Source organism: Dendropsophus ebraccatus, chromosome 12 (genome assembly GCF_027789765.1).
Source record: "Dendropsophus ebraccatus isolate aDenEbr1 chromosome 12, aDenEbr1.pat, whole genome shotgun sequence".
NCBI classification, from domain to species: domain Eukaryota; kingdom Metazoa; phylum Chordata; class Amphibia; order Anura; family Hylidae; genus Dendropsophus; species Dendropsophus ebraccatus.
This window is the reverse complement of record NC_091465.1, coordinates 86,649,945-86,655,944: the sequence shown is the minus strand read 5'-3', so window position 1 is coordinate 86,655,944 and position 6,000 is coordinate 86,649,945.

Below are 6,000 nucleotides of genomic sequence, written 5' to 3'. Positions count from 1 at the left end.
CAGGATCTGTGGGAACCAACACCTCTTCGGCCAGAAAGGGATGATCACTATGGCGTTCACTTGTTCTTTGCAAATTTTGGCCAACACCCTCAGTATTAGCGGGATCGGTGGAAAGACATAGATCAACTGGAATGCCCAAGGTATTGATAGGGCATCTACTGCCAGGGGATTGTCTTCCCTGTACAGGGAACAGAATCTGCTCAGTTTGCAATTTCCCCTTGTAGCCATCATATCCACCTGAGGGAGTCCCCACCGGTCCACTATTCTTCTGAACACTTTGTTGTTCAGTGACCACTCCCCTGGGACTGTGAGTCCTCGACTCAAACGGTCCGCCAGCACATTGTGTGTGCCCTTGATGTGGGTAGCGGATAACCTGGTTATCCTTCCCTCTGCCCATAGAAATATCCTCTCCACTTCTCTCAGAAGAGTCTGGGATCTTGTGCCTCCATGTTTGTTGATATAACAAACGCACGCTATGTTGTCCGTCTAAACCTTTACCGCCTTGCGATAAAGTGCCTGCTGGAAATGGCAAAAAGCTTTGTAAATTGCTCTTAGCTCTTTTACGTTGGAGGAAAGACTTCTTTCTTCTTCCATCCAAGAGCCTGAAACTTGTCTCTGATGAAGATGGGCTCCCCAGCCTGTCCCTGAGGCATCTGTGGTAATTATTTCCCAGGTTTGTTCCATGAGATCCATCCTGTCCTTCACTTCTTGCCACCATTTGAGTGAGAGTCTGGTGTTTACAGACAGGATATGCATATTGTCCAGAGTTGCCAGATCTCTGTTCCAAATCCTGAGAGTCTCCTGTTAAAGATGCCTGAGATGCCACAGCGCCCAAGGGACCGCCTCTGATGTGGAGGAGAGGTGACCTAGAAACATCATCAGGGTCCTCAGCGAAACCTGTCGTGGAGTCATCAAGAACCTGCAACCCATGTGTAGTCTGTTCTTCCTCTGTGAAGAAAAGTCTCATCTGGATGGTGTCTATAACAAATCCCAGAAAGGCCTTTGTTGTTGACGGTTCCAGGTCTGATTTTTCCTGATTTACCACCCAGCCTAGCGGGTAAAGAAAATCCAGGACGACCTTGGTCTGTGTGCATAGGAGGTCTGCAGTTGGCTCCATGATCAACCAGTCGTCTAGATAAGGTACTATCCTTATCCCCTGAAGTCTTAACACGGCTACCACCGCAGAGACTATTTTGGTGAAGACGAGAGGCGCTGTGCTGATGCCAAAGGGCAGCACTTTGAACTGCAGATGCCTGATTTCCCCCTGAAGGGGTAAGGCAATCCTTAGATACTGCCTGTGGCAAAGCAGCATCGGTACATGGAAGTACGCGTCCTTGAGATCCAGGGACGCCATAAAGTCTCCCGGGAGAATTATAGACTTCACAGACTTTGTTTCCATTCTGAATTTTCTGTTGACAATAAATTTGTTCAGATACCTTAAATCTATTATCAACCTCCATTTGCCGGACGGCTTCGGGACCAAAAAAAATAGGGGAGTACACCCCTTTCTCTTTCTTCTAGGAGGAACCTCCTCCAGAGCTTCTATAACAATTAACCGAAGGACTTGCTGCTCTAGAATGCTTCTTTTTTCACCTTCTAGACCTCTTGAAATTAAAAATCTTTCTGAGGGAAGAGGATTTAACGGAAGATAATATCCTCACCGTATAGTGAGGATCTTGAACTGCAGAGGCCCAGGTCTCCCAAAAAAGGAAAGGCGTCCGCCGACCGGCAAATCTTTTGAGTCAAAAGGCTGGCTTCTTGGCTCCCTCCTTGGACATCTGTCTAGATGTACCTCTCCTACGGGAGAAAGTCCCTCTACCCTTATTGGAGTATCTGGACTGTCTTCCCCTGATGGGGGATCTCCACCTTTTGAACTGCCTGCGAGCCACTTGTATCTGAGGAAGGGACTTTCCCTTCTTATCAGATAACTCCTCCATTAGAGTACCAAACAACCTACCCGGCTGATATTCTAGGTTGCAGAGGTGGTATTTGGATGGGTTGTCACCCGTCCAAGGCTTTAGCCATAGGGCGCGCCTACCAGCGGTAGAAAGAGCCATCGTCCTAGACGCTAGCCTGATCTGCTGAGAAGAGTCACAAAGAAAATCTATGGCAAGATTTATCTTTTTGAACTGGGAAAGAATCTCATCCCTCTTAACACCTTTGTCCAGATCCTCCTGCATCTTTGCTAGCCACCTCCTTAGGGATCTAGCTACCTCAAAAGAAGAGACCGATACGGAAGTCTGAGCAGCCCCTGCGGAATATGCCCTTTTAGGAGCTACTTCCATTCTTCTATGCATCGGGTCCTTCAAACTAGAGCCATCTCCTGCAGGCACTAGTGTACGTTTTGATAATTTAGCAATAGCGACATCCACTCTAGGTGGAGTCACCCAATCCTTAATCCAGGGCTCCAGACTAAAAAATTTACCTAGGAGCCATTGGCTCCTAACCTGAAAAATTTAGGCGCCAAATAGAATATTTGGTCGCCAACATTTTAAACCATGTAAAATTAATGTTATGTTAAATGGGACTTACTGTGTGCAGAGGCCGCAGCCTCCTCCTCCTCCTCCTCCTTTAGATTCTTTCTTTTCTTAGTTTGAAAACGTTCAACATGGAAACTTGCAACTTGACAACCATATCCAGTCTGACTCAGTACTTCAGCTTCACTTGGCTAGCCTTTTAATGAGGCTTACTCTTCTGAACTTGAACTTAAAGGGAACCTGTCGACCCCCGTGCCGGGGTGACAGGCTCCCAACCCCCCGTTAGAGCCCCCTATACTCACCTCATCGCGCCGGGTCCCGCTTCTGAAGATGGTCGGGTCACGGAGATCTCAGCCGCTGCAGCCCGGCGTGCGCTGAGAGATGAGTCCAACGCTCAGAGAATGACAGGAGAGTCCAGCGCTCCGTCATTCTCTATGAGCGTTGGACTCATCTCTCAGTGTGCGCGCCGGGCTGCAGCGGCTGAGATCTCCGTGACCTGACCACCTCCAGAAGCGGGACCCGGCGCGATGAGGTGAGTATAGGGGGCTCTAACGGGGGGTTGGGAGCCTGTCACCCCGTCACCGGGGGAGACAGGTTCCCTTTAAAAGCTTGCAACAGTCTATACATACTGAGCTAGACTTATGACTGCAGCCATAGTGACCCCCCCACAAGATGTGTATATAGATAGATATATCTCTCACCTAGTGACTAATGCAAGTGACCCCCTACAATACAGACACCTGAGGGGCCCTGATAATAATAATTGTGCATATATCTATCTCCCAGTGTCTGCAGCCAGTTTGCCCTACACTTATAGATGGCCCCCTCCCCTTATAGATGACCCCCTCCTCCCCCCCATTATAGATACCCCCTCTTCTCCCCCCCATTATAGATGCCCCCTCCTCCCCCCATTATAGATGCCCCCTCTTCTCCCCCCCTTATAGATACCCCCTCCCCTTATAGATGGCCCCCTCTCCCCCCATTATAGACACCCCCTCTTCTCCCCCCCATTATAGATACCCCCTCTTCTCCCCCCATTATAGATACCCCCTCTTCTCCCCCCATTATAGATACCCCCTCTTCTCCCCCCCATTATAGATGCCCCCTCTTCTCCCCCCCTTATAGATTCCCCCTCACCTTATAGATGCCCCCTCTCCCCCCCCATTATAGATGCCCCCTCCTCCCCCCCATTATAGATGCCCCCTCCTCCCCCCCATTATAGATACCCCCTCTTCTCCCCCCCATTATAGATGCCCCCTCTTCTCCCCCCCTTATAGATTCCCCCTCACCTTATAGATGCCCCCTCTCCCCCCCCCATTATAGATGCCCCCTCCTCCCCCCCATTATAGATGCCCCCTCCTCCCCCCCATTATAGATACCCCCTCTTCTCCCCCCCATTATAGATACCTCCTCTTCTCCCCCCCATTATAGATACCCCCTCTTCTCCCCCCATTATAGATGCCCCCTCTTCTCCCCCCATTATAGATACCCCCTCTTCTCCCCCCCATTATAGATACCCCCTCTTCTCCCCCCATTATAGATGCCCCCTCTTCTCCCCCCATTATAGATACCCCCTCTTCCCCCCTTGAAGATGGCCCCTCTTCTCCCCCCATTATAGATGCCCCCCCTTATAGATGCCCCCCCCCCTTTCCTCTATGCTAAGCAATATTTAAAAAAAAACAAACACACAAACTCACCTGACAACCCGCTCCCCCGGCGATCCTCTTCTTCGGACGCTGTCCCCGGCTGATGCGCGGCTGCCGGGGGTGTCCCATCCTATCCCCGGCAGCGCGGCACATCAGTGAGCTCCCTGTACGCCGGGGCTGTGACTTCTGACACAGGAAGCGTCTCTGACGTGCGCTTCCTGTGCCGGAAGTCAGGGCCCCAGGCAGCTCACTGATGCGCCGCGCTGCCGGGGATAGGACGGGACACCCCCGGCAGCCGCGCATCAGCCGCGCATCTTAAAGAGACAGCGCGCCGCCGCCGGGGCCAGTCGCAAATGGCGCCCAGATTAATAAATCTGGGCGCCATTTGCAAAAAGTCAGTCGCATTGGCGACCATTTTGGTCGCCATCTGGAGCCCTGTAATCTGATCCTCCCTTATGTTATACATAAGCTTAAATCTTTTGCTTAGGATTGCTGATCTCTCAGGTTTTTTCCACTCTGCTCGGATCATGTCCATCACCTTATCCTCCAAGTAAAAAACTCTACCCCTGGAGGTTGAAGGTGCGGCGTCTGTGGCCTCTACCGGATGAATCTCCGCGAGGACCGCCTTAACTAATTTCTGGACTCTGTCCACAGGAAAATAATATTCGTCCGAGGATGAAGCTGACGATGATGCAGATGAAGCTCCTATTTCATCAATAATAGTGAGCTCCTGCTCAAAATGTGGGAAGCTAACGGAGAAGACTGGCTTCTCCTTGCCCTCTTTTTAGGTCGGCTCTTCAAAGAATCTTTAAGTTCTCCAATGGACTGCTGTACAAAGTCCTTCACCCAGACCACCACATCCTGCATAGAAGATTCCTCTCTATCCGGTAGGTTGCTGCGACACTCCTGACACAGAGCAGAATTATGAGCCTCCGGGAGAGCTTTATCTGTAAATAGAATCTCACATAAGGATCCACCCTGGAACACAGTGTAAGACACACGAGGACCCAGCCTCTACTTACCACACCGGATACAATAAGTATTTCTATGCTTAGAGGTGTTTTTGCGTCCAAGGGACCCCCTGCTTGACTCTATAGAAGACATCCTGTAACACTGCTTAGATATAAAATATGCTAGCAAACATCCATATACAAGACAAGCAGGCATACCAGCTTTATACAGCTACCTTGTGCTGAAAGCAAGCGGATGGAATGATCTCCTTACTGGTTGTCTGTGCTGACAGATAAGTCTGCAGACTGTGAAACGTGCTGTCTCCTACAAAAAACAACGCCACACAGCACTATACTGTGGGCGTGTGGGGTTTAAATAGGCGTCCTTGGCGCCATTGCAATAAGCCCTGCCCCCCTCTCCGGCTCCCTGCCAGGTTCCACTGTTTACCCTTAACGGCCTAAAACCGCAGCGGGGGCATAGTCCTGATAAGTGTTGCTGGTACAGGGTCCCCAACCGCCTGTATACCCAGCCTGTATCCACTTACCGAACGCGGCCGCTGCACGGAGCGGTCGCGCAACCCGGAAGTGATCTTCTGACTCCCGTGACGTCACTTCCGCCTTACCGGAGAAGACGCCGGAGAGCGCTGAACGCTGCGGACATCTCGGTAAACGCCCGCCGCTCCCCTGCATAGGTCCTTGATGCCGCTGAACTGATCAGTGTCATGTATAACCCATAGCAGGGCAGCTGTCTGTAGAAAAATATGTTTTAAGAGAAAAAAACGCCAGTATAGGCAGAAACAAATAACCCCATACTGGCCAAAAGAATAAATCCTTCTGCACAGCCATACATAGCTGTGCATTCCAGTCCATGGCACAGGGACAAGGAAAAAAACTCAGTGGGAGGAGGTTGGTGGGGGCTAGTTATAC